General features: G+C 41.6%; 1 protein-coding gene across 1 annotated transcript in view; it reads right to left on the bottom strand.

The window, feature by feature from the left end:
- Positions 1–19240, bottom strand: part of nrxn2b (neurexin 2b) — a 728828-nt gene extending 709588 nt beyond the window's left edge. Inside the window, 1 exon segment of the mRNA XM_085143691.1 lies at positions 18854–19240. The gene's annotated coding sequence lies outside the window, so the exon portion shown is untranslated.
- Between the last annotated feature and the right edge of the window lie 439 nt (positions 19241–19679).

Here is a 19679-nt window from a genome sequence, read left to right as displayed (position 1 = left end):
CCCAGTGTGCCCCAGGTGTTCTGACTGATGGACACGACCACCAGCCACAGCTACAGGGCCTTATTATTAAAGAAGCATTACAGAGCACTGAAACTAGAAACTAGTAGCCAGTCATTACATTCATACTCATACTGCACATGGTTCAAAGGCAGGGCAAGCCTTGTTCAAGACTAAGAAAGTGAAGTAAGTAGTTCTACACTTTTTTTCCCATAATGCATACATCTCTGTCATAAAAAAGTCCATCCACTTTCACATGCAGTTCTTCCTGACCTCCTTTCATAAATCACGAGTGAACATTTTTGTTTTGGAAGTCAGCATAGCTCCAAAATAAGTCCTGGCACTAATGCAATTATGAGGCCTTCACATACCAATAGGCAGCAGCTGTGCAGAAGGAGTCTCCACTCTGAGACATCCACTCCTTCTAAACAAGATCGTGTGCCCTACCGAGATCCAACGATGCAAGAATGCTTCCTTTTATTTCCTCATACCAAGACACACTACACAGCAGCACAAACACACACCTGAGTAATATGTTTCTGAGTTCAGAAAGGAAAGTGTATATCTAGGGATGACTGACCTTTTAATTTGGCACCGCTGGGCATTTTTTATTCAAGACATTGCTTGTCTAGTCACGACATTACCGATGAGCCACCACAGCTAAGTCATGGGGTTCAAGGCAGTGAAAATGTCGCTGCGGCTTTTAAATTAACTCCAAATGCACTCTAAACTCACATTTGAAACTAATTGCTTGTCCTGTTTTATAAAGTACAAACAGGATGCTGGTTTTTATGATCGTTTATATCCGTTCAACCTGATTTAAATCAATTAGAGTTCATGGCAAAATCCCAAAACCAAGAGCCTGGGCAAAGGATGTTTCAAATATTCATTGGATATCAAAACAAAAGCTAGGATATTGTTGTTTGTTATTGTTATCGCTTTGATCGGCCCATTAAAGCTCATGGATGCTTTGATTTGATGTCTTTTAAACCGGACTTGTGCAAACTTGTGCAAACTTGTGCAAATGGGTCATTCTATCTACAAAAAAAATAAAAATAAACAAAAGACTTTTCACTTGACCGTCAAATTTAAATGAAAAAAGTGCCTTGGGAAAGACACATTTTAACAGTAATTATGCAAAATTTCAGGTCATGAATGTCATTAGTTTTCTGAGAAAAAAATACTTTAATGGATGTTGATAAGAGCATTTTTCAACCATCCCACCATTTGTTTGAGGGGGCATTTTTAAAAAAAACTTTTAATATGCAAAGGACACAATATTTTTTAAAGCACTCCAAATCAGGCGAATGATTTCACAAATATTAGCTTGAATATGGGAAAGTGTGATATTCCCCAGGTATGACACCATGTATCAAATCATTTTTAACTTTTATAAAAGGTTTTTTTTTAATGATATTCTGGTAATATTGTATTAAAAGTCTGTAAATACAATCTCTCTCATTTTCACATTATTAATATATGAATCTTGAAATTTTCCCTCAAAAATAATGTGAGCAAAAAACATAAAATGAGCAATGAGAGGCAATTGGTCTAACTCTCAAAACCCACACTGATACTGCTTAAGTTACTGTAATACTGTGAAAGAACCACAGGGTGTCCTTTATAAATGAGATGTCAGGGCAGACACTGACATAAGGTTACTAAAGAATCCTCCAAAACAGGTTGAGAAAACCAAATGTTTTGTGTTGGTTCAAAGCTGTTTGTGAAGACACAGCACACAATAATTGACAGAGTCAACGACACAAACCAAATCATAACTAAAGACAGGCTTATCGGGTTTATTATGGCTAGGTCTGCACCAAAATACCGCTGATAAATCATTTCCAAAAGGCCAACTACACCTGCAAGTCTTGTAAACGTCCCACTGCATGTGCATATGTTGACACACCCAACAAAGTGAGGGAGATCACATCCATTGGATTATCGGGTTATTCCCTGAGATCAAAAGCACTTTTCACAACAGCTGGTTGGGAATCAAACTGTCCTGGCTCCTTGATAATCTTTTAGCATGTTTGCATTCACATACTGCTACACTTCTAATCGCAATAACACGCACCACTTCTTCCTTTAAAATGCATCTATTCTGTTACAATCCACATACACTTAACAAATCCAGCAGCTGAACTTACGTGAAGAAAGAGTGAAACACATTTGCTTATTTCAAACCACATGTTAGCCTGTACTAAGTAGGAACCTGCCAATGTCAAGCTGTGACTATCTCAGTTAATACAGCCATGTTTCCTAAATCATCATCTTAAGAGGCTGACATAATAATGTCATATAGCCTATAGGAGGGGAAGTGACTCATTCAAGCAGATCAGTGGTGTAAATAAGGTGCCTTTGGAACTAGATTACTGAGGTACAAGTTGGATCAAAACACTTCATTAAATCTGTTTCTTATTGATCAAAGCAGTATTTTAAAACGTTTGATGACTTTATACAAAACAACGCCTTGATGTTGCATCATATTGAGAAGGCAGGTGCGCAAGTTACACTGTGACAATCACCTGTTAACATGGGCAGCTGTCTACTGCCTATGTTAATGTGTTTGCTAAATAAGCAGCAGCAGGTGTTAACCAGCTGACAGAGTTAACAAGATATATGCAGGTAAATTCAAGTCTCCATCGAGTTGGTTGGTGGTGTCACACGGAAAGCACCCGCTCGTATGGCACGGAAAAACATTTTTTTATCACTTTAAATTTATTATGAAGACAATAGTAGGACTATAGCATGAACTGGAGATGGCAACAGGCAGAGGGGACTACTTATTGAAAATGATGAATCTGCGGATGCAACATCTGGAACATCGAGTGGACAATGTAAACAAATCTCTGCAGTTAGCATGAGGATATCAGTTAAACTAAAATAGCAAAAGCTGACAAACACATACTAAAATGAAAGCTTTTTATCTCTTCACTAACTTCACAGCTGGCGTTATAAGCAACTAGAAAAAACATCTCTGTGTGTAAAATTGTGCACATTTAATGTTTTTTTGATTGATTTTATTGATTAGCATTCAAATATCTCAGTGAAGACAGAATAAAGATTACCACAAAGCAAGAAAGCATGAGACAAGGCTAATCAAAAGGTATTGGCTGAAGCATTTGCTTATTACGCCAACCCTTTTAACAAAAGACATTTTTGCATGCAGCTCCTGTACACAGGGCTCGAAGCAAGTAATAAAACAAAGCAAAAACAAGCAAAAAAAACTTTCCACCTTAGATAAGTAACTACATCAAAGCAAAAGAATCAAGAGTTTTTTGGGGGTTTTTTGTTTTGTTTTTTGCTCTTTTCATTCTTGATATATATATTTTTCTAATACTCTATTTTTAAACATATTTTTAAACAAGGAAAATGAACTACACCTTTTTAAATCACTGTCATAACTATTCCACAGGTTAACTCCTCTAACAGAAACACATCTCTGCTTTATATTTGTCCTTATCTTGTTTTTTTTAAAGAAATCTGTTCCCCTTAAGTCATATTGACTCTCTCTGACTTTGAACAGCTTCTGAGTACTGGGGCAAAGCAAGTTATTTTGTGCTTTATACATTATCTGTGCCATTTTATATTCAACTAAATCATAAAATTTCAGGGTATTCAGATTAATAAACAAAATGTTAGTTGGTTCTATATAGTTTGATTGGTTTATAATTCTTATAGCTCTTTTTTGTAACTTGAAAATAGGAAGTGTTCATTTTATATGCATTACCCCATATCTCCAGACAGTAAGTCATATATGATGTGAAATGACTTTTAGTATTTCAGTTGACATCTTGCACATTTTTATCCTTGAGCTCCATTTTCACATGTTGTTAGCTTCAAAACAATTAAGCTAGCAATCTGGGAATTCAATAGTCCACTTCAACACTGAACACTTAGCTTGTACCTATATGTATTTTTAACATCCCGTTCAGTAGTTCTGTTCATTTGTCTGTCTGTTCGACCACCATCACAAAGTCAAATTAAACCATGTTAAGTACTATCTCAGCATGTCAGGTGAAGGTTGGACTGTACCATTACTGTATGAGGAGGAGCCACCTATTTAGCAGTGAACATTTTTGGCCTTGGTTGTGTTGAGGCCAAACAACACAATTTAAACCATTGCTTTGCCATCACAATAGAGTAATCCAACACTGAGGAAAACCTGTCAGTAATTCTCCTTTCTCTTAATTTCTATACACCCCCTAGCAAACCCGTGCAATCAGTCCATCCTGTCAGTTTTATTCTACATTGGGAACCAATGTTGACACAAAGTAAAAAGATGAAATACAAAAGCAGTTACATTGCAACTGAACTATGTTAACCTGGGAAAGACGGCGGGGGAGATGTATCTCTTAGCAATGTCAGACAGGCGAGCAGCTTTCTTTGAACCCAGTGCTCTGCCTCCTCACTCCTCCTCCTCCACTAAGGAGTCAGGCACAAGGAAAACACCCAAAGGGTTCAGAAAACCATGCTCTGCAGTAAGCAGAAACATCCTTAGCATTTAACACTGCACAAGAGATAAAGATCTGTCTCTCACAGTTTAGCCAATCTTTTCTTTCCTTCTCATTCTGAGCTTGTTTTCTCTGCCTCTCATCTTTGCCACGAGTATCACTATGACTGATGTTCCATCCTAGGCTGCCATATTCTGTCCCCTCACACTGACTTATTCTCTCTCTCTGTTTCTTACTGGCAGTCATCTGACCCCTCTTTTCTCTCTTAATAGGAACGGATACATTTTGCCTCCTCCTTCACATGGCCTTCCACAACAGTCCCATTGACCCTGCACCATGAGATCACAATCCCCCTAGATTCCCTGTACCCCTGTTCACAAGTTACATGTTTAAAAAGCACCATCAGTGGAATGGTTTGGTAGTGATAGTCCAAGCATGCAGGCAAGCAAATAGATCAGGAAGTGATATTTTAAACAGCATGTGGGATTCATCATGCTATTAGGATTACTTTGGTAACTTTCTGTTTGCTATCCTGGATTTTCTTAAACATAAAAAAAGAGATTTTCCAATTAAGGCATTATATGGACCCAAAATAAAACTCTGTGGACACACAGCAAAGGTCATGATTTGATTTCAAACCTACAAAATGGTAACCAAATTGAATATGGACCCTTGCCGACAGGACTATTTGGTTCCCTCTATGAAAGAACAGCTGTGGGGAATTTTGCAGCCACCTTTTTTCTTACCTACATAAACAAGTGCATTAGCCATTCCCAAGACCTCGGTAAATTCATTAAAGCAGCAGGGAGTGGACTAAGGGGAGACAGATAACCTCTCCTTCCAACTGTCAGACAGCCAAGGTTAGCCAATGTCAAACCACAGGTTGCACTCGGCACCAAACCTCATCTCCTCTCTGTCTCTGCCTGTCTTTTTCTCTGCTACAGTCTCACTGTGTTCAGTTTTTTTTAAAAATGCAGCATTATTTCCCCCCTACTTTCTCAACTGTTTTATCCTCCTTCTTAACAAATAATTTCTTCTCATCGTCCTCCCCCAGAAGTCCCCCATTACTTACCCAATTCTCTCTTCATTTATTTTTTATTGTTACCATATCTCTCACCATTACCTAATTTCTCCACCCTCTCAGTTCATCCCTCATTCCATCTGACTTCATATCCAAGCCCAAGCTAACAATGAATAAGAGCAAAAGCTCCTGACTGACTGAACTTTGCCCTTTTTGTGCCCTATGTGCATTTGTACAGTGGTGGTACATCACTGTACAGCACACAGAGATGAGGTCAGTACAGCAGATTATAACAAGGGGTGAACTACTGTGTGTTTTGTTAATTATTGTGATATACTCAAAACAAATCTGTATGCAAACATATTATAAGCGACCAGAAAACTCTGGAACGATAATCACAAGATATAAGTAGTTATTTTGCAGTTTCATAAAACCACATAAAAACCAGTGTCTCATAAAAGAGAGTAAAACATGAGATAGTTTACTTTCCATAATGTAAAGATCACTTTAACTGGTCTTTATTCTCTTTGGGATGTTCATTGTCACAGATTACTAATGTGTATGAAGTGGTAAGAGAAAGTGGAGAAACAGTAAGAAGTAAATCAGATCATGCACTCCACAAACACAGCCACCTTAAACGGTCCCTTGCCTTTGCTTCTCTCACACCCTCTCAGTGCTATCTCGTTTTGTTGCTGTGACACTCAGCAGCTGTCCCTGGGCCATGCCATGGCCTATCAGGACCATCTGCAGGGATGAGAAAGGCATCGGCAGCTACATCAGAATCAGCTGACTTTACTCAACCCGAGGTCACAGGTGGTGCCAGGGGACGTAAAGAGGGTTTGCATATGACAATAAATATGCATGTAAAACCTTATCTAAAACACATTCTATGGGATGTGATTATTCTTGTTGAAATGGGGATTAGATGGTGTGTTTTGTGCAACAGAAAAATGTCATGGGCTGGGTCGTGTGACCCAGTGTTTGAGTTTTATGTATTTTTGTATCCATTTTTGATCTAGTTAATTTCTAGGTGGCTATTTAGTCCTTTATTTCTTAGTTGTTTCTGTCATCTCCCCCTGTACTCAGTCTCCCCGATTCGTGCGTCTACCTGTCATGTTTCATGCCTGTGTGGTTATGTTAAGTTCATGTCATGATTTATCTTCATGTCTCTGGGTTTCCTGTTTTATTTTGAAAGAGTCTGGTGTTCTTTGTTCACTGCATTTAGTTTACTCTCCCCTGTGCTGTAATTATGTTTCATTCTAGTCAGCTGTGTCCTCATGTGTCTCCACTTCCCCTGATCACCTCATGTGTGTATTTAGTCCTCAGTCTTGATGTGTTCAGTGTCGCGTCGTCTGTGTTCTCACCTCCATGTTTTCACGGTCAGTCTTTGCAGTGATCATCATAGTCTCTGAGTCTTCTTAGTTTGTCACAGTATTAGTTTTCCCAGTTTAGTTATAGTCTAGTTTAGTCACGCTATCCCTGCTTTGTTTGTACACTTTGTCTTCAGCCATAATAAAGGCTCGCTTTCTGTTAAGTTCACTCCCGTCTACTCACTTGTGTACGCACCTGGGTCCATCACACACACCACCGCACGGCCTGTCTCCGCAGACCGTGACAAAAAATGTATTTAATACTACATAGATAGCATTTTCTTATTTGTTGCATTCACAAGGATGCATTCTATCACATTTAACCACACAAGTGCATATTATGGCACTGGGCTCTTATTGCGCACTGAGCACAAATGCTTAGCTATGATACTCCATAAATCTCTACAGTATTTCCTTCAGTGAAAAAGTTCCGACGTTGCACATGCCATCAGACAAAATTTATGCACTTCAAAAGAGCTTACATAGATATTCTGCAGCTACCTTAAGTGCGCTAAGAGGCTTGGGCTTAACATTGCATGACCTCATCACTACATTTACACCATGACCTGACGAAAAACCAGCAGCCCAAACATCAAAGGGCTCCAGTCAGCAGTTCTTGCCCTGAGCCTCGATTATGCTTGGCTCAAGTCTAGTTCGATATAAAAACGAAAAATAAATAAATAAGAAATGCTAGATGCAATACAAGACTGGGGTAAGGGGGGAAAGAAATTGGTGCAAAGAACTAGGTGGAGATGATAGCACGTGTGTGGTGGGTGGGGTAGGTATGCACAGTCATCACTAACACACCTGAGGACTGTAAATCACACATAATCATAGTAGTTTTATCCCACCGAGGCTTCAGCTCCTTCCCATTGGCTTCACATAAGTCAATAATTCATTTTAAAACAACAACAGCTTAAGCTGTAGCCAGCCCAACTCACACACTCACACACAAACCATTTTTGTGTTGTACTTAGAAATAGACCTGACTAGGTTGTTTCATGGTTATTTACTTCTTAAGAACATTCCCTTAATTTCTGCAACAGTGGTGAGTGAAAGTATTAGCACTGGCAGGAGGGTAAACAACAACAAATAATACCAGACTCAGAAAAACCTAGAAAGGTTGACATAAAGAGAAAAAGACCAGATCATAGTTGTAATGTGTGCAGTACATTACAACTATGAACTGCGTACACACACGTACGCACCTCTAAACCATCACAGGAATCCTGAGCAGCAGTGGTTATGTATGGAGCTGTATGGAGCTCTACCAATAGCAAAGACAGGGTACACACCATGCCTGCTATACACACTTGCATTCATTCACACAGACACTGAGGATAGTGCTGGAAAGTTTGGGGAACGAGGTGCTGAATAAACAGCTCCTCTGTGTTTGAGGGGGAAAATGGCAGAGGGACAGTGAGTGGCAGTCCCAGAGCTGGAGCTGTCCAAGGCATTAAAACCCTCTTACTCCCTCAGACACAATTGGCTGGTTTTGAAGAGAGCGGAGGCAGAGTGGGCTGAAGAGAGGAGCTGTCCAAGGTACGGAATAAACAGCATGCCTTTCCTTTCTGCACCAGATATATTTCCATATACAGAGTAAGCCTCTGTCAGACTGTTTCCTTATACCTTTGACACCATCCAACTGAATTTTCATGCAGCCATCAACGCTGGCTGTTCACAGACAAAATGGGCCGTCTGATGAGCTATAAAAATTATGCTCTGGCTGCATCAAATAGAATCAATAACAACAGAAATTTAACCTTATCTTAAGTTCTAAGAACAGGAATGGTGCTTAGCGCTTTGTTTGTTGACACATCATGTCTGTGTCAACACAGATAAATTAGAAAAAAAAACACTGTGTGTATTCCAAGTATTGCTGGAAGAGATGTGTGAATGGTAAACAAGCAAAAAAATCTAAATTGTTAGAAGCAAAGCATCACCAGAACACAGCAGACGTAGTGTGCTTGCCGTTATAACTGTGCCGTGCATCGATTCTGGTAAAAGATTTCTATTTAAAAAGTTGGTCTCATGTTCTCCAGAGCTGCAATGATGAAATATGAGGGCAACAGTTTACACTGGACCAATCGATGTTGGGCGTTTTGTAGCACAATTAATAGTCTAATTTTATTTCATTATTGATGTTTATGCTTTACCAACATCAGCTCTTAATGTGTTAGACTCTACATTTTACAGCTGGAAGATGTGAAACATTGACTTGCTCTTTCAACATCATTCAAATGATGTTTTAATCCTGAACTGAACCATTTACGGAGAATCTGAGCGATGATATTCAGCATAGGTTACCAGGGCGATAAGCTGCCGTTAAAATTAAGGCATCTTCATGCAACAAGAAAGTCAGTGTTAAACCCAAGGTTAGCTGACTAACGTAATAGTCTGGCATTGTGAGACGGGCAGCAGTGTGGGAGAGAGGAAACAAAGAATGTGGGTAGAGATCTGTCCATGGTGCTGAAACGACGGCAGCTCTCAATTCAGTGGCAGCACTAAGAGCTGTGTGCCAATGGACCGTGTGCACAAAGCATGTCCTTCCTTGATAGTCATGGAGTCCTTGTGACCTATTCCACGGTGCACCGTGCGCCCATTGTTTCTGGTTCAGCTGCACTGCTAAAGTGGAGAGGCAGGAGGTGGCAACGCACTGTGGAATGTGCCACAAACACTTAATGACATCACGGAAGGTCACTGAAATACTCCGAGCTAACACTCCACATTTGACTGCAGGCAGCAGAGGGAGAAGATCTGAACTGACTAAACTCTATAGCTTAAGGAATAATATGAAGGAAGACTGCACATTTATTTTGGACATCTCAAATTTTGGTTAAGCGTTGTGGTTTTGGTTAAGGGCCAATTAAGAATTTTCATGTAGTTTGCACTTTAACTGATGAAGGAAAGCAAGGATTGAGGCTTTTAGTGGTCAGTGTCCTTTCAAGTACTCTGATTTACAGTTTTCCTGTTTGCCCACATAAAGTAAAAATGCTTTCTGTTGCTGACTCGATGAATACAGCAGTTACTGGGCTACAACTAGTTTTAGTTTCCATATTTCAAACGGTAAAAAATATAGCAGTTGTTATGAAATCCTTTTTTTTCCCACTATTCACAAACTTGGTTCCTGCCACAGATATTTGAATGTTTTAAACCTGTAATCCTAAGAATACTGTGAAAACTACACGAGCCACTTCACCTCAACAAAACAGTCACTTCAAGGCGCTTTATACTGTAAGGTAAAAATCCTACAGTAATACAGAGAAAGGCCCAACAATCTGATGACTTCTCTGTGAGCAAGTACTTGTCGACAGCAGAAAGGAAAAACTGCCTTTTAACAGGAAGAAACCACTGACAGAACCAGGCTCAGGGAGAGGTACCATCTGCCATAACTGTTTGGGGGTGAGGGGAGAGAGACAGGACAAAAAACACCAGAACCAGAGATTTAGAATAATTAATGATTAATGCAAAGCAGTGTAAAAACACACAGACAATCAAACAAGGTGAATGAAGAAGAGACATTCAGCCCATCACGAGAAGCTCTCAGCAACCTAGGCCTATTCGAGTAGAACTACTTCTGATCACCTGACTCAGCCCTAACTATAAGCAGTATCAAAATGGAAAGTTTTACCACAAGTAACCCAGCTGTCTGAGAGCAAAGTGCTCCGTTGGGATGAGCTTATCTTAAAGACCTCATTGTGGTACTATGAGGTCTTTAAGATAAGATGAGACCTGGATATTTAAGAGTGTGTATGTGAGGAGAAGGATCTGAGCATCTCTTTTGTTGCATTCGTATTATTCCAATTCAATTGATCCAAAAAAATACAAAATGAAGCCAGAAATGCTTTTTGATGCCATGCCATTTGTAAAGCGAGGCTGTTCAGCTCTCACATGCACATAAAATATATGGCACCGCTTCCAGCTTCAAAGCAGCATAAGTTAAACCTCCCCATCCATAAGCAATGCATCTCAGTGTCAACTTTCTACCAGCCATGTAGCCTAACAAGTGAAATATATACATCTTCTACCATTTATAACGTTGATTACAAATGCTGGATGTGATCACTTTGCAAATGCATGAGAACTCCAAGAAATTGCTTCTACTCAGAGGAGAGAGAACAACACAATCTCTCACTCTACTCGCTGACTTGCTCCGGGCCACACAGGTGTGACTAAGTCTTAGAGATTGAGAGTTGAGCTGGGTTAGCCAGTGAATAGTGGGTAACTAGAGCAAAGTGCACGGCTTGCAGATAGCGGCATCCTTGGAGAAAATGGCTTGGCAAGAGTGTTAGCTTTCAATCGATAATGCTCTGAAGAAGTTTGATAGGTCTTTGGAACGGCTGACTTTTCAGCACAGCTTCTGTGTTTTGGAAAACCTAAGAGGTCCTCTGGGCTCCTGTAATCTGCCTCTGTTTCCTTCTTTTCTCAATTTTTGTCTTTTTTCCCTCTCTGTTAGTATCTGACTCTCTATCAGCCCGGAAGCTATCCCCTGTGATGATGTTGGCCCTTCTTCTTACTATAACGTGGGTGTTATTATTCAACTCCATCTCTGGTTTAATACTGTAAGAGTAAAATCAAATAAGCTAGCGTTTGTTTGTCTTTGTCTTTTAGTTCATGCAATGTGTCTTGTAACACTTACAATTAAAATACACAAGGTAATAAATACCAGTGAATTAAAAACAAAATAATACCCTATTGTGGAAATCCAGGTTTTGATGACTGCTATGTTTCCTCAAGACATGCCAAGGTGACAGGCTGCTGTGACATATGAGAGGTGGAAAACACCAATACATTCTTAGGGATCTGCTTTGTCAAAACAAGTCCGAGCGTTTCTGGCGCTAATACCATCTGTGACACACATGCACACTTCCTGTCTCCCACACTCTACAGCTTGTTGTACACCGAGGGCCATGTCAAATCACATAGTTATTCCAGGGACTCGCTGGGGAGTGGGAGGCACGTGTCACCGTATATTCCAGTCCCGGAACACCCAGGCCAAATGGTGTGACACACCAGCTTGGAACATAGGGAAAACACTGATGAATCCTGGACTGCTCCATTTGGAAATGGTAGAGAGACAGACTTGGAAACCTGGTAAGTGTTAAACCCCCACAATTAGCACCATTGCAAGGAAGAGTGGCTGTGATGCCAAAGCAGTCAAGTCTGGCCTTATTTAATATCCAGACCATGATCTGAGAGGCTGCAGCTTTGGACACCTTCAGTTTCTGCTGAAACCAATCCCAGAATGTCTTAAAATACAGATAGTGTTCAAAATCACGACAGTTCAGATTTTACACTCGGCATGAAAATACACACACTGTTGATGTGGTTTCAGTTAATATCATCTCAAATCAGTTGTTATTCTAATTTTAAAAAGAAACAAATACCCGCTGGAAGCGTGCAACATCTTTTTTTGTGCAGTAGAAGATGTTTTGCTGGGGGACAGCAAAAGCAGCAAAAACAAACTGCATCATTGTTGCACTATTATTGCATTATGTCTTTAAACAGAGTTCATGAATTGGGGCAGCGACATATTTAAGGCATATTCAAGTCAAAATAGTAAGGAATGAGGATTTTATATTTCAGCTCACTGACTCATAACTAAATAGAAGCATATGGGACAGAAACGCAGGAAAAAACAGTAGACTGTGCATTTTCGTGGAGAAGCATACAGTCCGACAAACTAAATAAAAAGTCCGTACTGCATCTCAGCAGTTAGTCAGCAAGTCTCACTGAAGCTATTTGGATGGATGGCTGGACTGAAACAGCTGGACTAAGATGGAGGAAGGGATGGATGGCCTGCGACTCTGCTCTCCCTCTCCACACACCCTGCAATTCTCTCGTCTCCGCCTCTTTTCCTCTTACCATCATTCTGACACATTTAGCCTTCACATCTTTGCTTTTCTCCTTCAGAATAGGAAAGTGGCAGCCAAAGTGGCAGATTGGCACAAACGTGACACAGGTCTCATTTGCTTTTGACAAATAGGAAAATGGGGAGAAAAAAAATCTGCATCGGCAACAGAGAAGTTACTAAAACGGAAATTTGAAAGAGTGCATATTGTGCAAAGAAAAATTAGCACCATGGCTATCAGTGAGATTGTTTTTTTACTACCAAAAACAAATATTCAAGAAACACAGTGCTTGAAAGCCTGATACATTACAACTATACAAATACAATAAAGCTAAATGTGATTGAACTCGACGCCTGTTTTATGTCTGTTTTTACTTCTGAATCTCAAAATTGTGCCAGCAGTCATCGCTCAATGGTGCTTCTGTATTCCTGGCTCATTACAACTGAGAGAATAGTGTTGGGTAATTGTTTGACCCTGTCTGCTCAACCTGTGCCCTTGGCTCCTGAGTGCGCTCGACATGAGAGTTCTGTGGGATAAATGGTGGCTATTCCCACATTCTGCCCTGTGGCCGCCTGCGAAAAGAGCGCCATCGTATCAGTGACAAGAGAAGCCTGATGAAGGTACGCTGGCTGCACAAACCCAAAGCAAGCCCCGGCAACAGCAGAACCACCTCTCTAAAAAGACCCATTGTGCCCTGCCAAAGCCTTTCCCTCTCTGCAGTGAAGTGGCCATTGTGGCTTGCAGAATAGTCATTCCTTTCCATTGCCTGGTGGGAAAAGTGCTGTCGTGCTGGGGTTGAGTGTGGCCATGGTTGCAGGAGTAGACAGTATCTCAATATCATGACCCCCATCAGCCCCCGAGTGCCCCCTGTCACTCAGTTCATTCATCCCGCACGTAGGAACAATCCAGACCTAATTTCAGATGGTGAATAAAACATAAGGAACAGCTGAACGCTGGGGACTGGAAAATAGTTACACTTCAGAACGGGGCTAGAGCTGGACTTGTAGGCCAAGGAGCTTTTTGCGCGAATAACTCAGGTTCGAATATCTCGTATTGATTTGGCTGCAGGGATGGCTCCATGAAAATATGTTCATTTATGACAGTGCGGACAAAAGCTTTTATGGATTTCTAGGAGAGGAATAAACTGTGGGGGAGAACAACAATTCTCTTAAGGGCACTTGACTGAGAGCAGTACTTACAGTTATTCAAGTTGGTCTGTTGAGATTCACAAAAGAAGGTGGGAGGAGGTGTACAGAAAAGAAAGAAAAACATGCACAGAGACAAGCTCGGTTAAAAACGTGGTCTGAGGAAACCTGGCTCGCTGGAACTCAGCGGCCAACTCATGAATGAATGGAAATATAGATCTGTGTTTGGGTCGGCGCAGACGCATTCGTATTGATAAGTGATGACTGAACTCTCCACGCTCCCTGCATCTTTAAAACTGGTTAAAGAAAATAGCCTCATACTGTGCTTTGATGTCTAAATTGTGTGTAAGTGGTTAATGTTAAAGTCCAGCACTTATCTTTGGAAGTAAATGCTATTGTGTGCTTCGATGTGCAAGTGTTATGCAAATAAACTGCATGATTATAGAGAACTAGCAATAGTGTGGATGACTGATATCCCACAGCATAAGGATTAGTTACTTACACCCACTCCTCAATTATGAGCATAAAACTCTTATGTGGGGTTTTTTGTGTCCCATATCCCTGTTACGCAACCTGCTCCACTTTGAAATAGGATCCTTTCACGGCTAGCTTCGTGTTAGCATACCCTGGAATAGATGGGTATAGCTGAAACATGGAGGCAGCCTTGCTGTTTAGTTAAAAGGCTCAGAACTGTTCTATTGGTCTTACAGATTCTGCAGCGCCAAAGACCTCCAATCATTGGCTGACTCTGAAAGGAAGGGCTAACTTTAGGTTGTTGATCATCAGTGAGGTTACATCAGCATGTTTTTCCCCACAACATGCCTTTCCAAATAAGGAAGCAGCCACGATATTTTTAAACCTGAGAAACAGCAGCTACCTTTGTGTTGCTCGAGTAATTTAGGTTAACTAGCTCGCCTGCAGGTGCTAAAGAGATGTGTACACACCTGAAACATAAATTCTCAGTCCAAGAGTTCTTTTAGGTCTAGACTCGGCAGCACCTGGTGGAGACGACATTTGAGGCGAGCCCAAAGAAGAGACGGGGAAGAGACGTTTTATTTGTGTGTTACTGATGCTTCACTATTCTCTTTAATAAATTCCAGCTAAACTGTAGCACCGAGGATCTTGGTTGAGGCTGTTAAAAGGCGAGCAATATGGTAATGCAAATATTTCACATCAAGCTCTCACTGGAGGCTACAAAGAACATCTTCATTAATTCATCGGAAGAGCCTGCTTTTCGGGGGTTACTCAGATATGAAAAAAGAGGTCTGGGATTACATTACTTTCAACAATTCGTGGGGGGGGGGGGGGGGGGTTGAGGGGGGAAGAGAAAACCATCATCCAAAATCCAAATGCACTTGCAAGCTCTGCTGAATGAATTCATGACCCAATCTTTGTGGAATACAGTAGGGTATATGGCACGGTTCCAGCTTTTTTCAACATAAAACTCCTTCTCATTTAGAAAGACCAAAGGCAACTTGTTAAAAACCACACAGAGCTTTGAACTCAAACGGCTCCATCACATGACAATTTTTTTTCCCCCTCTGCATCTGACAGCGCTCTGAGAGATGTATTAGCTTTGATATGCTCAATAATAAATGTCCTGCCAGGCTGACTAAGATTAGTCTCAATCTAGGCACGGATATCCTACCGGCAAGGCCACACAGGATGCAAGGGCGTAAACTGATAGGATCGATAGGCCATACTGTATCCTCTCGCTTCAGTCTGTGTGCTGCTCCATCTCTTTCGCTTGCAGATCCATTCATGCAATCACCGTGAGACAATGAAAGGTGCTTCACTCTGTCTTCGCCTCACAGGCTCTTCTTCTACAGACTTTATCAAAGGAGCTAACATTATAGGCAGAACACATAGCAACCATGCTTATTGTGGTCCCCACAGCTAAAATGGAGGGCATGAGGGAGAGAGAAATCTTTCTTTTCATATTTCTGTTGCATTTCCTCCTTCTTTTCTAACAGAAGCGCAAGTTTCTACCTTGTTTCTAGCTCCCCTGTGCACCTCTATAGCATCTCTTTTGTCCTGCACTGGGGGCGGATGGTGGACAAGTGGACAGAAAGATGGATGAGAGCCACGCGGCAAGCAGCAGAATAGTGAGTTAATGAGGCAGATTGCTCTCTTTGTGGGATTACAGGCAGATTACCCATTCTGATTCTTTTCTCTTCCAATTTTACTCTCTTGGTCTCTTCGGTGGTAAACCGGAGGGGCCAGGCAGGGCAGAGGGGAGGCGTGGGGAGAGCATGAGTACCCGTGTTTAGTGGGAGATGAGGTAGAAGACAGTTTCTCAGCTCTGTCTCGCTGTCAGAGGAAAGATGTCAGCTGCTCAAAACACTGACTTATGAGTATATAGAATTTCTGAGTGATGCCTCAGCCAGCTGCTTCAAGGGCTGGATCTGAGCTAAAATACACCCAACCTAAGACTGAATCTCTCATTAATCACATTAAGTCTAGCCCCTTTATTAAATCTATTCCCTGATAATAGCTCTGCTGATCTTTGTCTACAGATTTCTCCTACATAGAGTAGAGTCTTCTCAATAAGTCACATTATACTTTTGCAAAGGTTATTTTTCCAGCATAAAAACAGGCTGATGGCTGTGTGTTGACCCAGAATGATGGCATTTGAGTTGAAAAGCTGGAGATTTGTATTCAGGAAAGTTGGTGGAAACCTCATGACAGAGGGATGAGCGAAAACAAAGAGAAGCACAGGACCTCAAATCCACTTTTTGCACTCACTGAATAACAAACAGTGAAAAGGTCTGGAAAAATTATTCAAATTGCAGAGGAATTTGCAATTATTATAAGTCATCTCAACCCACAAAAGCAATGTTAAGCACCCTTCATGAAGTGCACTGAAAGCTCCGAGAACAAAAGTGGAACTGTATACGGGCCCATTTTCTGTCGAAGGTGTCTGCTCAGTGTGTATTGTTATAAAATGGAGAAGCTATTTAGGTATTTCTAAAGCCATTGTCAAAGCTGGAGTCATTAGACTGTGTTGATGGTGTTTCTTTTTACCAAGTGGGATTTAACAAGAAACTGCCAGAGTACAAGTATTTCTGGGGAAAGACGTGAGCTGTCAGTGTTGATTGAATAACAACAATAATGACAAAAGATGGAACAAAAAAAAAAGATTTTGACCTGTGAGTTAAGTGCCGCTGGACTTCTGCAGTGTGGACTTGTGTCCTACATTTGTAAGCCGGAACATTTCTAGCTTGACTAAGTAACCAGGAAGTGAGTCATATCACCTTAGTGGATCTCTCCTGCAGGGCTTCATCTGCATTAAGAACATGGGTGGCTTCATAAGAAATACCACCTCATGTGTGGTTCCCCCCCTTCGAGGGTTTCATTTACTCCTTCAACTAATGAATCCAGGTCAGTGAGTAAGAGCTGGGACGCTTCTCTCTGTGTTCTTCCAACTTTGATAAACAGTGAGCATCTTCTTTGCCACTGATATTTCACAAGGTCATAAAAAGGCAACATAATTTGCCCCCCAAAAAAGAAAAGGAAATATGACTCGTTTTTTATTAGTAATCGAGATGCAAGCAATAAACATAACGGCGAGCTAAGGCTCTCGTATTTATTAAAAGTTCACTGGGCTTCATTTTAAAAGCACCGAGCAGGTCAGCTTCTCGTTGGCGTTCACACAGACGTTCATCATGTGGCGTCTGCTTTCCTCTCTCTGGTCCTTCCCATCAGCGTCCGCGTCTGCCTCTGCGCCGCCGAACAAGACAGAGCTCAGTGCTCAGTTCAGATATTGGCCAGTACAACTAACAACAACCCAGCCTTGAATCTGATAATCGGAGATTTTACCGATCTGTAGCACTTGTTAATTACTCTTTTGGCTCGGAGATTTTGTGCGGAGACACCGTTAAGCACCCCAGTGGGCGTTTGGCGACACGGTGGCGCAGGAGTCTCATACGGTCGCAGTACAATACTCGGCGCAATATAGAGTCCAAAATACCCACGCACCTGCGTGCGTGCATTTCCAACTCGTTATGCGTATCAGTTTTACTTGGAGAAACACTTCTGAGGTCGCTTTACTGAGGAGAGTTACAGATCATAGGATTTCTCTCGTTTAACATATAAAAAAACCCCGCATCTGTTCATTTAAGAGTATACCCTCGGGGGGCACAATTGTCCGGGGCATCTTTTCCTTTTATCCTTGCATTTCTAATAATTTGAAGTAAAATGTTGCTGGATGAATAATCCCAGCGGGTAAAGCCAAAATCAGAAACCGACTACTCAGTGAGAGGACTCCCAGCAAAATTCGCTCTTTTTGGACTGAAGAAGTGCGTACAATTAATCAGGCTGTGTGCGTGTGTGTAACGAAATAGGCGAGAAGTATTATCCCACAGCGTACACTCGCTATAATTCAACCATATATTCTGTTCTAAAGCCGAGCAGCTAATTTGAAACAAGACCTCGGGTTTAACGAAGGTCCGAACCTGTAAGAATAACCTCTCAAGTCATCTGCACATTGCGTAAATACATCCACAGCTCGCCGAGGCACAAAAACTGACTTTCCAATTAACCGTCACCTCGGTGAAATAGAAAGATTTTTGTTCCCTTTATTTTATTTTATTTTACTCAATTCCCACACTCTGACATTGCTGTCACGCGTGGTTTCAAACCACATATGTCCATCATTCCCCCCCCCCCCCCCCCCGCACGCCAAATTCAGCGTGTCTGCTCCAAGAGCCGCAGAAAACAAACAACAGACCTCAAATCCACTCGCCTCCCAAATCTCCTCCAAATATTGACCCATTACGCATCATTTGCTGCTCGCTACATCTCAACAGCACAACGCGAGGAGTGTTTTAGTGTAGCTTTTATTTTTTCCTGACATCACCTGTCACCAATTGAGAAGCCTTTCCACAGAAGGACAAATCCTTATGGCCAAAAGAAAGAAGGGGAAAAAGAGCGCACACGCACACACGGAGTGACAAACACGCACACAGAGCCATACAGTCGCCAAAGCAAAGAAGAAAAAAAAAGTCCTTACTTGTATTTTGCGGCAATCCCTTCGATATTATTCTCCAGACTTGGGGAGGTTTGTAAATATCCCTGGGTATAGTCTGGACGTAGTTCAGGCTTCTACGCTTATTTTCTGTTCAATTTTTATCCAGAGCGTTGAACAGACCCGAACGCAGGTTTTCTTCCCCCCCTCTCTCCTTCAAGACAGATGTGAACGGTCCTGGCCGAGCCGCTCCACCTGCATCCCTGCTGTCAAGCTAGCCAGAAGGCAGGAAACTCCGCTTTAGATTCTTCTTTCCAAATTAAAACATCCACGCTGATGCGTTCCGTTGTGAATTTTATTGTGAAGGTCCCGGCACCCTGTTTCTTGTGGTTGCTTTAAGGGCCTTTTGACGCACCTCCACCTGCATCCACTGGAACAGAAGACAGCGGCATCAGCAGCAGTGGCAGCGGCACCGCACTGAAGAGGCCGCCCACGGAGACACGCCCCACTCCGGCTGGACAAGGCTACTTCACCCCGGGCGAAGGGGGCAGGTGTATTGTGCAGATACTTCTCTCCCTCAGGAGGTACCACACATAGAGAGTGAAGGATTTAGAAATCCATAGACACGGTTATCAAACAACAAAACATAACCCCCTCCCTCAAAACGGGCCACAGATTTTACAGGTTGAGAACCATGGTCACAGGTTCATCCAGTAATGCAAAGATGAGAGCCAATAGACTGCCATAAACTGTTTGTGAATGTAATATACATTACATTTGTCTGAGTCAAAATGGAGCAATAAAGCCCAGACTTATTTAAGATACAACAATAGAGTGCACTGCTGCTATTATTTTTCTAATGACTCCTCGC

The sequence above is a fragment of the Neolamprologus multifasciatus genome, chromosome 3 (assembly GCF_963576455.1).
Source record: "Neolamprologus multifasciatus chromosome 3, fNeoMul1.2, whole genome shotgun sequence".
NCBI lineage: Eukaryota > Metazoa > Chordata > Actinopteri > Cichliformes > Cichlidae > Neolamprologus > Neolamprologus multifasciatus.
The sequence above is the reverse complement of the archived record's forward strand: the minus strand, read 5'-3'. Positions and strand labels throughout refer to the sequence as shown.